The sequence below is a fragment of the Heloderma suspectum genome, chromosome 4 (assembly GCF_057233095.1).
Source record: "Heloderma suspectum isolate Gila_16-S chromosome 4, 16-S_ref, whole genome shotgun sequence".
Taxonomy (NCBI): domain Eukaryota; kingdom Metazoa; phylum Chordata; class Lepidosauria; order Squamata; family Helodermatidae; genus Heloderma; species Heloderma suspectum.
Genome location: NC_139461.1, coordinates 162,059,408 through 162,072,035, shown reverse-complemented (window position 1 = coordinate 162,072,035; position 12,628 = coordinate 162,059,408). Strand labels below are relative to the sequence as shown.

At 47.1% G+C, this 12,628-nt stretch overlaps 1 protein-coding gene across 2 annotated transcripts in view; it reads right to left on the bottom strand.

Moving 5' to 3' along the window:
* Positions 1-6,137: 6,137 nt before the first annotated feature.
* CRIP1 (cysteine rich protein 1) overlaps positions 6,138-12,628 on the bottom strand; it is a 36,244-nt gene continuing 29,753 nt past the window's right edge. For both annotated transcript variants that reach the window (XM_084854848.1, XM_084854849.1), the window contains one exon: positions 6,138-12,562. The gene's annotated coding sequence lies outside the window, so the exon portion shown is untranslated. The remainder of the gene's footprint in view (positions 12,563-12,628) is intronic.

Genomic DNA, 12,628 nt, shown 5'->3' with positions numbered 1-12,628 from the left:
GTTAAAGGAGTACTGAAGGAAGACAAGAAGATTGCAGAGAAGCTGAATGAATTCTTTTTGTCTGTCTTCACTGCCAAAGATAGAGGACAGATATTTGTGCCTGAACTGATGTTTTCAGGACAGGAGTCTGAGGAACTGAGGCAAAGAGTGGCAACAAAAAATGACGTTCTCAACCTTATTGATAAATTGAAAGATTACCGGGCCCAGATTGTATCCATCCTAGAGTTCTCAAAGAACTCAAATATGAAATTGCCAATCTTCTAGCCAAAATATGCAATATGTCCCTAAGAGGACATATACCAGAGGACTGGAAGATGGCCAATGTAACACCAATTCTCAAAAAGGGATCTAGGAAATTACAGGCCGGTTAGCTTAATGTCTGTTTCTGGGTAAATTGGTTGAAGGTATTCTTAAATATAAAATTAATATGCACATAAAAGGACAAGACCTGCTGAAAAAGAATCAACATGGGTTCCGCAAAGCCTTTTAGAGTTCCTTGAGAATGTCAGTAAAGATGTAGACAGGAGTGATCTGGTAAACACTGTTTACTTGGACTTCCAAAAGGCCCTTGACAAAGTCCCTCACAAAGACTTTATTTATTTTATTTATTTATTGCATTTATACCCCGCCTTTTTTCCTCTTGCAAGGAACCCAAGGCGGCTTACATTATCCTCCTCTCCATTTTATCCTCACAACAACAACCCTGTGAGGTGGGTTGGGCTGAGAGTCTGTGACTGGCCCAAAGTCACCCACTGAGCTTCCATGGCCGAGTGGGGAGTAGAACCCGGATCTCCCAGCTCCTAGTCCAACACTCTTGCCACTACACCACACTGGCTCTGAGCAAACTTAGCAGTCATGGAATCAGAGGACAGGTCCTTTTATAGATCAGTAACTGGTTAAAGCACAGAAAGCAGAGAGTAGGAATAAAAGGTAAATTCTCCCAATGGAGGGAAGTAAATAGTGGGGTCCCACAGGGATCTGTATTAGGACCCATGCTTTTCAACCTGTTCATAAATGATCTGGAATTAGGAGCGAGCAGTGAAGTGGCCAAGTTTGTGGATGACACCAAATTATTTACCATGGTCATAACAAGAAGGGATTGTGAAGACTTCCAAAAGGATCTCTCCAAACTGGGCATCTAAATGGCAAATGTGGTTTGCCACTGCAAATGTAAGCAAGTGTATAGTGATGCACGTTGGGGCAAAAAATCCCAACTTCAAGTATAACCCGAGGGGATCAGAGCTAGTGGTGACCGACCAGGAAAGAGATCTTGGGGTTGTGGTGGACAGCTCCAGGAAAATGTCCACCCAGTGTGCGGCTGCTGTAAAAAAGGCAAATTCTGTGTTAGCCATAATTAGAAAAGGAATTGAGAATAAAACTGCCAAAATCATATTGCCCCTATACAAATCTATGGTGCGACAACACCTGGAATACTGTGTACAGTTCTGGTCACCACATCTAAAAAATGATGTTGAAGAGCTGGAAAAAGTGCAGAAAAGGGCAACTAAAATGAGCAAGGGGCTGGGGCATCTCCCCTATGAGAGAACATTACAACAGCTGGGATTGTTTAGCTTGGAAAAAAGGAGGGTAAGGGGAGACATGGTAGAGGTCTACAAAATTATGCCTGGTGTGGAGAATATGGATAGGGAGACGTTTTTCTTCCTCTCTCAAAATACTAGAACCCGGGGTCATCCTATGAAGCTGATTGGTGGGAGATTCAGGACAGATAAAAGGAAGTACTTCTTCACACCGCGCATAGTTAAAACTATGGAATTCGCTACTACAGCATGTGGTGATGGCCACCAATTTGGATGGCTCTAAAAGGGGGTTGGACAGAAGGCGGAAAAGGCTATCAATGGCTACTAGTCATGATGGCTATGTGCTACCTCCAGTACCAGAGGCAGTGAGCTTGTGTGCACCAGTTGCTGGGGAACATGGGTGGGAGGATGCTGTAGTGCTCATGCCTTGCTTGTGGGTTCCTAGTTGGCAGCTGGTTGGCCACTGTGAACAGAATGCTGGACTAGATGGACCCTTGGTCTGATCCAGCGGGGCTCTTCTGAAGTTCTTAAGCTGCAGCTGGTGCACAATGCAGCTGCGAGGCTACTAACAGGGGCCTCTTTTCAGCAGCATGTTACACCTCTGTTAAAAGAGCTGCACTGGCCACCAAGAAGGTACAAGGCCAGGTTTAAGGTTCTGTTGTTAACATATAAAGGCCTAAACAACTTGGGACCAGGTTACTTTAGGGATCACCTCACCCCTTATGTCCCTGCCTGACCCTTGCGGTCCTCAGGAGGTGTACTTCTGACAGTGCTGCTTGCTCCTGAGGTTCTCAGGAGTCTCTGTGACAGAGTATTTAGTGATGTGGCACCTACACTCTGGAATGCATTCCCCATTGACGTTAGGCAGGTGACTTCATTCTGCTCAAAACCCACCTCTTCATGCAGGTTTTCCCAGAGGGATGAGGCAGCCAATATGGTTATTATTAACCATAATAATATGGTTATTAAAATAACCAGATATTATTATCCATTAATAATCCATTAATCCATTAATATTATTATCCATTATTATCTGGTTATTATAATAACCAGATATTATCTGGTTATTAAAATAACCAGAGGTTATTTTATTGTGCTTTTATTGTCATATTTGTTTTTATCAGTTCTGTTAACCACTTTGATAGTCTACTGGCATGCAGTATATTAAAATTATGTAAGAAATAAGTGAAATAAATAATCAAAATCCCCTTGACCAGTGAAACCTCTGTACCAGTTTGTTTCCACATTGTGACAAAATTTTATTCATAGGGGTCTCTTATTCTGGCCTGGAACCTATCTTGCCATCCATGTAATTCCAGAATGGACTTTGCAGGAATTTGATTGTTGCGATGTTCTCATTCTTCTCAAAGCAAAAAAAGACACATGGCCTAAGCAGTTATTTTGCAGCCCCTGCTCCAGGGCCTTCCAACCAGAATCCAGCACTCCTCTGTGTGGGTCCTCATGGCCATTTGACTCCCTGCCCCTTCTTACTTAGTCTTCTGCTGTAAATCAAGGATATGCTCCCCTTGGAGCCGGGGTTCTTTCCTGGCATTGCTCCAGGCATAAGGTAAGTTTTAATAGAGCAGTTCAGGAGGCTGTTCCACCTGGCTGCCACTGTACATTTACCATTCCCTCTGTCAGACCGCATGTCATAGAATCATAGAATAGAAGGGTTGGAAGGGGCCTACAAGACCATCGAGTCCAACCCCCTGCTCAGTGCAGGAATCCAAGTCAGAGCATCCCTGACAGATGGCTGTCCAGCCTCGTCTTGAAGGCCTCCAGTGTGGGAGAGCCCATCACCTCCCTAGGTCATTGGTACCATTGTCGTATTGCTCTAACAGTCAGGAAGTTTTTCCTGATGTTCAGCCGGAATCTGGCTTCCTGTAACTTGAGCCCATTATTCCGTGTCCTGCATTTTGGGATGAGCAAGAAGATCCTGGCCTTCCTTTCTGTGACAACCTTTCAAGTATCACAGAATCATAGAATTATGGGGTTGGAAGAGGCCTATAAGACCGTCAAGTCCAACCCCCGAAGTACTTGAAGAGCGCTATCATATCTCCCCTCAGTCTTCTCAAGGCTAAAAATGCCAAGGCCCTTGGGTTGTGGCAGGAGGCTCTGATTGACAGAAGGGAGTCTGACCAAGCTATGTACGTTGGGGGGGAGAAGGGCAAGCAGCTGGCCAGTTATCTCAACAGAAATCTTGCCTAGGGACATAACATGGGTGCATATGGATATACAGGCTGAGTGAACAAAGCCATGCAGAGCTGGAAACCAGACTGCCCTCAGCCAGGCACAGAGCCACAGAAGGACATGGTGAAGAGATCGTGCGTGCGTGAAAAGAGATAAGGGAGCTAAACCATGCTCACTGGAGCCTTCTAAAAAGAAGCTAAAAGGGCTATCACAGAAGGTAGCGGGGCTGGGGCTGTAATTCAAGCACTACATCTGCAGAACACCCCCACTAGAACAGCTGCAGCGGGGAGAAGAATGAGAGTATGTGCCAACTATGTCTACTTGTAGGCAGAAGAGACTGGAGGTACAGAGCTGTCTTACCGTCCCCTTACTTGCTGGCAGATGAGCTAGGAACACCTACCATCTCCTGCAGCAGAATTGTAGAAAGGTGTGTAGCAGACACCATGGGAAATGGTCTCTCCAGGGGCCCTCCTGCCGTGTTCTCCGTGGTCTCAATGGCTGTGCCTCCCAAGGCGTCGGAGAGGAGCTAGAGCATGCCAGAGCAGGCAAGCATCTGTCTTGGCATCTCCTGGGCTAGGTGGACTCACTCAGTGGGACATGGGCGAAGAGGATCATCTGGAGTTCCTCTGCCTTCATAGTCCTATGTGTATAACTAGTGATGGCTTAGATTTAGTCCATTTATTTTCTTAAATCCTCAAGTAGAAAGAACGCGTTCTCTGGGGGAATTGCCATTCCTAGTTTGGTCTATTTCTGAAGAGTTCTGACTTTTCCCATCAGTTCTCACAGCAGTTTTCCCAGCTTCTCCTAAAGTCTTGTGACATGTTTACAATGGTATTATGCATTTCCCAGGTCCTCAGTGTCAGCATAAAAATATCTGGGATATTTTTATATCCCAGATAAAGATCCAAAGCAAATGGGAAATCCAAAATATTCATGGAATGTCCTCTGCCTGGGGTGGGCCAGCTTCTAACAACTGTCCATAATGGACAGATGTTAATTTGTTGTTGTTCAGTCGTTCAGTCGTGTCCAACTCTTCGTGACCCCATGGACCATAGCATGCCAGGCCTTCCTGTCCTCTGCTCACTCCCGGAGTGTGCTCAAGTTACAGATGTTAATATTTAGACTCAATTTATTCTTTGGCCACCTGAATTCAACAGAGAAGTCAGGTTGGTGATTTTATGTACCAGCATTAGAAAATTGAAGAAAAATACAGTCACAACTTTCTAATGGTGGCTGGCTATTAGAACATTACAATGTGAAGGGACTCCTCTGGCCTGCCCCAGAACAGACTAGGCATAAACTAACCCTGATGGGATCCTGTCCAACCTCCTTTTTTAAAAGCCCCCAAGGAAGGAAGTTCGTGTTTGTGCCATGACAACTCTTGCAAACCGGTGTGAAGGAGCCTTGGCTTCCCATGTCACTGTCCAGCCTTTTTCTCATGAATGGACCCATTAATGTGATCAGCCAGTCACTGGCATCTTGGAAAGCCCTCCTTCCTTCCCCTGCCAGCTGTAGCTTTTCTTGTACCTGCAGAAGCTATTTATACTGCCTTCCCCTGCATATACCCAGCCAGCCTTTAAGATATTCATAGGAGGCCTTGCTGGTCATTCCATGACAACAGAATCACCTGGTTTGCACAATATGGTAGCCCACTGTGGCTTAATTTACCCACAGGGGCTGTTGTGTCATGCTGGGTGCACATGGGCCCTGGCTTGCCCTGTTGTGCAAACCCAGGTGGCAGAGGTTGTTTGAGAGTTAGACAGCCCTCAAATAACCCTAAAGCAAGCCATGGGTTATTGGAAGGTTGTCTAACCCTCAAACAGAATTCAAAGTGCTGGAGTGAAAGTGCAGAATTCAAAGTGCTGGTTATGACCAATGAAGTCCTACATGGCTTAGGAACAGGCTGCCGTATGAGCTGACCCGGTCCTTAAAATCTTCCAGGGAGGCCCTTCTTTCTAGACTGAGGCACGTTTGGTGTCGACGTGAGAGAGGCAGCCAGTCCTAGGCTGTGGGACTGCCTGCCAAGGGAGGTGGGGTTCGTATCGTCTCTGCTGCCTTTCTGATGGCAAGCAAAGACTTGGGATGATGCCTCAAACAGTACCCAGCCTTGAACTAGCAGTCAAGATTAGTACACAGGTTTAGGGTTGCTCTGTGAATGAGACGCATGTTCTAGGCTTCTAGCATATTTGTTAACTAGTTATTTTTAACTATATAATATGAGATAGCTGCACCTTGAAGGATTAAGGTTTGGTTAAGAGAAAGAAAGGGAAGAAAGCATAAGCAGTCATGTCAACTTTTTCTGCTTATATCCCAAAAATGGAGTTTGGATGACTGTTATGTGTGATCTGGATAAAATTAGCCAGAAGAGGGCACAGGGTAAAAAGCCTTCCCTTTTTCTTGGTCTCATGCTTTCTTGGTTTCATTTCTTGGTCTCATTTTTTTTTTTTTTTTTGGTTTGTGCATCAGTTGCAAAGGTTGCCAGCTTCCTGTTTGATTCTTTTCACTAATTATCTTTCCGTTTCTACCCACACCCAGTGTAACAGAATGTTTTTCGCTTTGATGACTAAATGTTTATAGCAACCAGAGTTTCCACAAAACCTCTGAAATAACGATTCATCAAGAATCGCTTGTTCATGTTCATGTGTCAAGTTCTTTGGTTAGGAACAGCTTGTTATGTCAGGAGTTTGCCTAGATTCTCTGGCAAGAAGTTGCCATTTCCATCTGTGAGCAGGTGTTCACAGAATTTAAGCCTCACCCACCATGGTGACCTCAGCCTCTCTTTTCATTATCAATGCTACATAACATTTCAGGATGAATCCCTACTGGGGCTGTCAGCAAACTGAAGCTTCAATCCTAAACACTTACAAGGGAGTAAACCCCAGTGAATGCAGTGGGACTTGCCTCTGAGTAAACAAGCATAGAATTCCAGTGTAATAATCTGCTTTTTAACTGAGTAATTAACTAAATGAATACATTTGCATATCACTGAAACCTCAAAATAGGTGCCTTTTTTAGATACTGAAATGAAAGACAACTTAGTTTAATAAGGGTGCAATCCTAAGCATGTTTAGACAGAAAAAAGTCCTACAACTCCCAGCGTTCCCTATGCTGGCTGGAGAATGCTGGGAGTTGCAGGACTTTTTCCTGTCTAAACATGCATAGGATTGCACCCTAAATGGAAGTTCTCCCTCATTGTTAGAAGTATCACCTTTAATATTATAATATTCGTTCCATACTACAGTAGCACACTAGAACAAAAATACCCTAAACAATAAACAGGTTGCAGCCTCATTGGTTAAAAATGGCTTCCAATTAACTAAATTAAGGGTGCAATCCTATTCAGATAGGTGGCCACCTCCAAACTCGGAGGCGACCACCTATCCAAAGCAGAGCAGGAGAAGCACCGAGGGGATCGTTCCCTCCGTGCTTCTCCTGCCCTACATTTTCGGCTAGACAGCTGATTGCAGCCGTCTAGCCCCGGGAGGGCTGAGCGGGGGAGGAGGCTGCCGTACGACACATTGGATGTGTTGGACAGGCATTTCTGCCCTCCTCGCCCCGGAACGCCCCTTTTCAGCCGCTCTGCGCTCCTTTTCCGAGCACGGAGCATGGGGCTGTTCTGCGCTGCCTTGGAGGCAGCGCAGAAGTGGGGAGAAGTCAGTTCTCTGGGAACCGACCTCGGAACACGGGCTCTGAGGTCAGTTCCCAGAAAACCAGATATCCTACGGCCTTCTAGCCGCTGTCTAGCAGCCATAGGATTGCTCCCTAAAATATTTCATTAACTAAATATTTAGTTGATTAATTTATCAATTACCAATTAAACTACCAGTTGAAGTTTACAGCCCCAACTTTTAAATTACCTGCAGATATCCACAATTCAGGCTGGGTGGTGGTGTTTACTTCACAGGCACCCCCTGGAGCAGATTTAGGGGACATGTGGAAGGAGCACAGGAAGGGAAATTTTCATGGCACAAACAAAATGCATAAGGTTGGATGTAGGTCTCTGAGTGTATTTCTGAGTGGGGCACTGAATAAGACTCTCTTTTAATAAAAGATATTAAGGTTCCCTGACCTAATGGTGCATCATATTGCTATGGATTGTCTTGGACCCCGGAAGAATGGGATTTTCCTGCACCCCCCAAGAGAACCTTTTAACCAATTAAGGGATTTAGTGAGGTCCCAGCCAGATGTATTCTTTTTTGGTAGAAAGGGTCACCCTGACCAAACTCCCACCAAGTTTGGCCCTAAGAAGAAGATAGGACAGAAGCAATTGAATTACTCTTCCTAGTAAGTTTTTAATTTGTTGAAACTTTAACATAGTTCTGGAATATCTGAGACACCCCCTGAGCAATTTATGTAACACATTGTTGGCTACAGCGTTCTTACTGTTTTTAATGTTCTTACTGTAAAAAGGAAGGAGCCTGGGGAAGGAGGACCAGCCAGCAGCTGCACCGGGTGATCCTGAGCCTGCTTCTGCCCCCGCCCGCAGGTACTTAAGGCGGGGCTGCCAGAGGCTGCTCGGGAAGGAGCCTGGGGAAGGAGGACCAGCCAGCAGCTGCACCGGGTGATCCTGAGCCTGCTTCTGCCCCCGCCCACAGGTACTTAAGGCGGGGCTGCCAGAGGCAGCGCCTCGGCGTGTGCCTCGGCGTCGCGCCAAGTGTGACGCTAAGTGCGCACTTAGCGTCGCACTTGGAGTTGTGTAGGACCTGAAGACCTACTCACCTGCTTCTCCAGAGACACCAGCAGCCACAATACCAGCAGCAAATAGCGGCAGCAGAGGGCAGCAGCTTTAAAGACAAGGGGAAAGGGGCAAACGTGGACTTTATCTGCTCCTTCTTAGCTGCTGTTCTCTTTTATCTCTTATATTCTTTTAAACTGTTGTGCTATTTATATCTTAACATTTTAATATGTGCCTGGGAGGACTATTGGGCAACTCAGGGAGTCAGAGAGGTGCCATCATAACTGTGGTCACGGGCAGGGGGAGGTATGGCGTTGGGGGATTAACAGGCCAGCTGAGGAGAAGAGGGGCTAGACACCTTACAGCTGTCCCCTCTTCTGGTTCTTCCCCCAACCTGATGGTTCCTGGCAGCCTTACCAGTCTGCCCTCAGGTCTGGTGGTGCTGCTGCTGAATGCCAGGTCGGTCCAAAATAAAATCTCCCTCATCCAATATTTGATTGTGGATGAGGGGGCTGACCCAGCATGTATTACTGAGACCTGGGTGGGGGAACTGGGAGGGGTCACTCTCTCCCAGCTGTGCCCTCCTGGGTACTCGGTGCAGCACCAACACCGACTTGAGGGTCGGGGAGGGGGGGTTGCCGTGGTCTATAGGAATTCAATCTCCCTCTCCAGGCTTCCTGCTCATTCGAGCGCAGATCTTGAGTGTTTGTACCTTGTGTTGGGTACCTGGGACAGATTGGGGATTCTGTTGGTGTACCGCCCACCCCACTGCCCATCAGAATCCCTGCCTGAGCTGACAAAGGTGGTCTCGGACTTGGTGTTGAGGACCCCTAGGATGATGGTCCTGGGGGATCTCAACTTCCATGCCGAGGCCGCTGTATCCGGGGCGGCTCAGGACTTCATGGCCGCCATGACAACCATGGGGCTGTCCCAACATGTCATCGGCCCAACGCATACAAAAGGACACACGCGTGATCTGGTTTTCTTGACTGGGCAGGAGGATGGTGATCTGAAAGTGGAGGAATTAACATCTTTCCCTTTGTCATGGTCAGATCACTTCCTGCTGAGGTTTAGACTCCTGGCGGCCTTTCCCCTCTGCAAGGGTGGGGGACCTATTAAAATGGTCCGCCCCCGGAGATTAATGGATTCCGATGGATTCCAGAGGGCTCTGGGGGATTTTCCTGCTGGTATGGTTGGTGCTCCTGTCGAAGCCCAGGTCGCTCTGTGGAATGCAGAGATGACTCGGGCGGTTGACACGATCGCGCCCAAGCGCCCTCTCCCTCTGAGCAGAGCCCGGCCAGCTCCTTGGTATACACTTGAGCTGAGGGCAATGAAGCAAGAGGGGAGACGGCTAGAATGCAGGTGGAGGAAAACTTGTGCTGAGTCTGACCGAACACAGGTAAGAGCCCACTATCGAGCCTACTCTGTGGCGGTGAGGGTAGCAAAGAGACAGTTCTTTTCCACCAGCATTGCATCTTCTCAGTGTCGTCCAGTGGAGCTTTTCTGAGTGGTTCGCGGCCTGTTACATTCTGGGCCAGGGAGAGAGACGGTGGAACCCTCGGTAGCCCACTGTGACGAGTTTGCACGCCACTTTGAGGATAAAGTCACTCAGATTTGTCATGAATTGGACACCACCATTGATGCAGTTCCATTGGTAGAGGCGTTCAGAGCACTGTCTGGTCCAGTTTTATTGGATGAGTTTCAGTTACTGAGGCCTGAGGATGCGGACAAGGTGCTTGGCCAAGTCCGATCGACCACTTGTGTGCTTGACCCTTGCCCTTCATGGCTTATTAAATCAAACAAGGAGGGGTTGTCCGGCTGGGTCCAGGAGGTTGTAAATTCCTCCTTGAGAGAGGGAGTGGTGCCTGCCGCTTTAAAAGAGGCAGTAATTAGACCACTCCTGAAAAAGCCTAACCTGGACCCAGAGGATGTTAACAATTATAGGCCAGTGGCCAACATCCCCTTCCTGGGCAAGGTGCTTGAGCGGGTGGTTGTAGGACAGCTCCAGGCACTGTTGAATGAAACGGATTATCTAGATCCATTTCAATCGGGCTTCAGGCCTGGTTTTGGAGCGGAAACTGCCTTGGTCGCCTGTGGGATGACCTCTGCCGGGAGAGGGACAGGGGGAGCGCGACCCTGTTGATTCTCCTGGACCTCTCAGCGGCTTTCGATACCATCGACCATGGTATCCTTCTGGATAGGTTGTCTGGGTTGGGAGTAGGAGGCACTGCACTACAGTGGTTCCGCTCCTACTTGGATGGCCGATTCCAGAAGGTGGTGCTGGGGGATTACTGCTCTGTGCCATGGCAATTGTGCCATGGGGTTCCACAGGCCTCTATTTTATCCCCCATGCTGTTTAACATCTACGTGAAACCGCTGGGGGAGGTTATCCGGAGGTGTGGGCTGAGGTGCCATCAATATGCAGATGACACCCAGCTCTACCTCTCTTTTACATCAAAACCAGGTGAGGCAGTGACTGTTCTGAATCAGTGCCTGGGCACGGTAATGGACTGGATGAGGGCTAATAAACTGAGACTCAATCCAGACAAGACGGAGGTACTGTTAGTGGGTGGTTCGTCTGCCCGGCTAGGTGATATTCAACCTGTTCTGGAGGGGGTTGCACTCCCCCTAAAGGATCAGGTTTGTAGTTTGGGGGTGCTCTTGGAGAACTGTCCAGAACTGTCACTTGAGGCAAAGGTGAACTCAGTGGCACGGAGCACTTTTTATCAGCTTAGGCTGGTATACCAACTACGCCCTTATCTGGACAGAGATAGCCTTGCTACAGTTATCCATGCTCTGATAACTTCTCGTCTGGATTACTGCAATGTGTTATACGTGGGGCTGCCTTTGAAAACGGTCCGGAAACTTCAGCTGGTCCAAAATAGGGCAGCAAGATTGTTAACAGGGACTGGCCTGCGAGCTCATATTACGCCAGTACTTTTCCAGCTGCACTGGCTGCCAGTCCATTTCCAGGCCCGATTCAAAGTGCTGGTGTTAACATTCAAAGCCCTTAATGGCTTGGGGCCAGGTTACCTGAAGGATCGCCTCCTCCCATATGTGCCTGCCCGGACCTTAAGATCATCATCAGCGGCCCTTCTCCGTGAGCCCCTGCCAAAGGAAGTGAAGTGGGTGGCTACTAGGAGGAGGGCTTTTTCTGCTGTGGCACCCCGGCTCTGGAATGAGCTCCCTAGTGAGGTTCGCCTGGCGCCTACATTGTATTCCTTTCGGCGCCAGGTGAAGACCTTTTTATTTTCCCAGGCATTTTAGCATTTTAGCTTTCTAAATTTTTATCTCTGCTGTTTTAAATCTGTATTTTAAACTCCTGCACTGCTGCTAGGTTTTATTGTGGTTGTATTGTTATATTGTGGTTTTAATGTTCTGTATATTTTAAATTGTTTTATTGTGTGTTGCTTGGATTTAATTTTTGTGAACCGCCCAGAGAGCTTCGGCTATTGGGCGGTATAGAAATGAAATAAATAAATAAATAAATAAAAATGGGATCAACCAAGATCAGCTATAGTTCAAACTTTAGTTACAAAGGTAGCATACTTTCAACTTAAAAGGTTATGCCCACCAGGACCCTTTTTAAATGTAGTTGGAACTACCTTCAAGAACCATTTTCATCATTCTTCAGGGCTGAGCATTAACACAGTTCTTCATGCCAATTCAAACCCCAAACTTCCAACCCCCACATCCCTCACCCCATTTCAAAAAAAAGGCCACAGTGCATTAAAATTTTAAGGAGAGTCTCAACTCAGCAGTTGCTGAAGACTTAGTCCACAGCCATGCTGAACACACAGGTGGGAACTTAAAGATCTTCAGCAAATGCTAACAAGTTATTCATTCCCATCTCCCTATCCTGAGACAGACAGAGCCAATCTTTTTAATTCAAGCTTTTATTCAAGGAGACTCACCTTCATGGAGAATGGGCCTAAAAGCAGGCTTAGGTATTTTGGCTAGGGCTCACTTCCAGGAAGCTCCCAGTGCTACCCCATAATATTTTGCAACTGATACAGAACAGGAAATCTCCCAGCCATTTAGAATTATATCTCTTTGGAAAGCCTTTATAATATGCTAGCTCATTACAAGTGGAAAATGCGTTGTGGCTATACTGCTTTTGAAGCTGCCAGGATCCACAGTAAATCCCGTCCTTCCAGCCCTAAAGAGGAACAGAGAACACCGTAAGCGAAAAAGATCTAGGCCACCAGGCCGTCTCACAACCTAC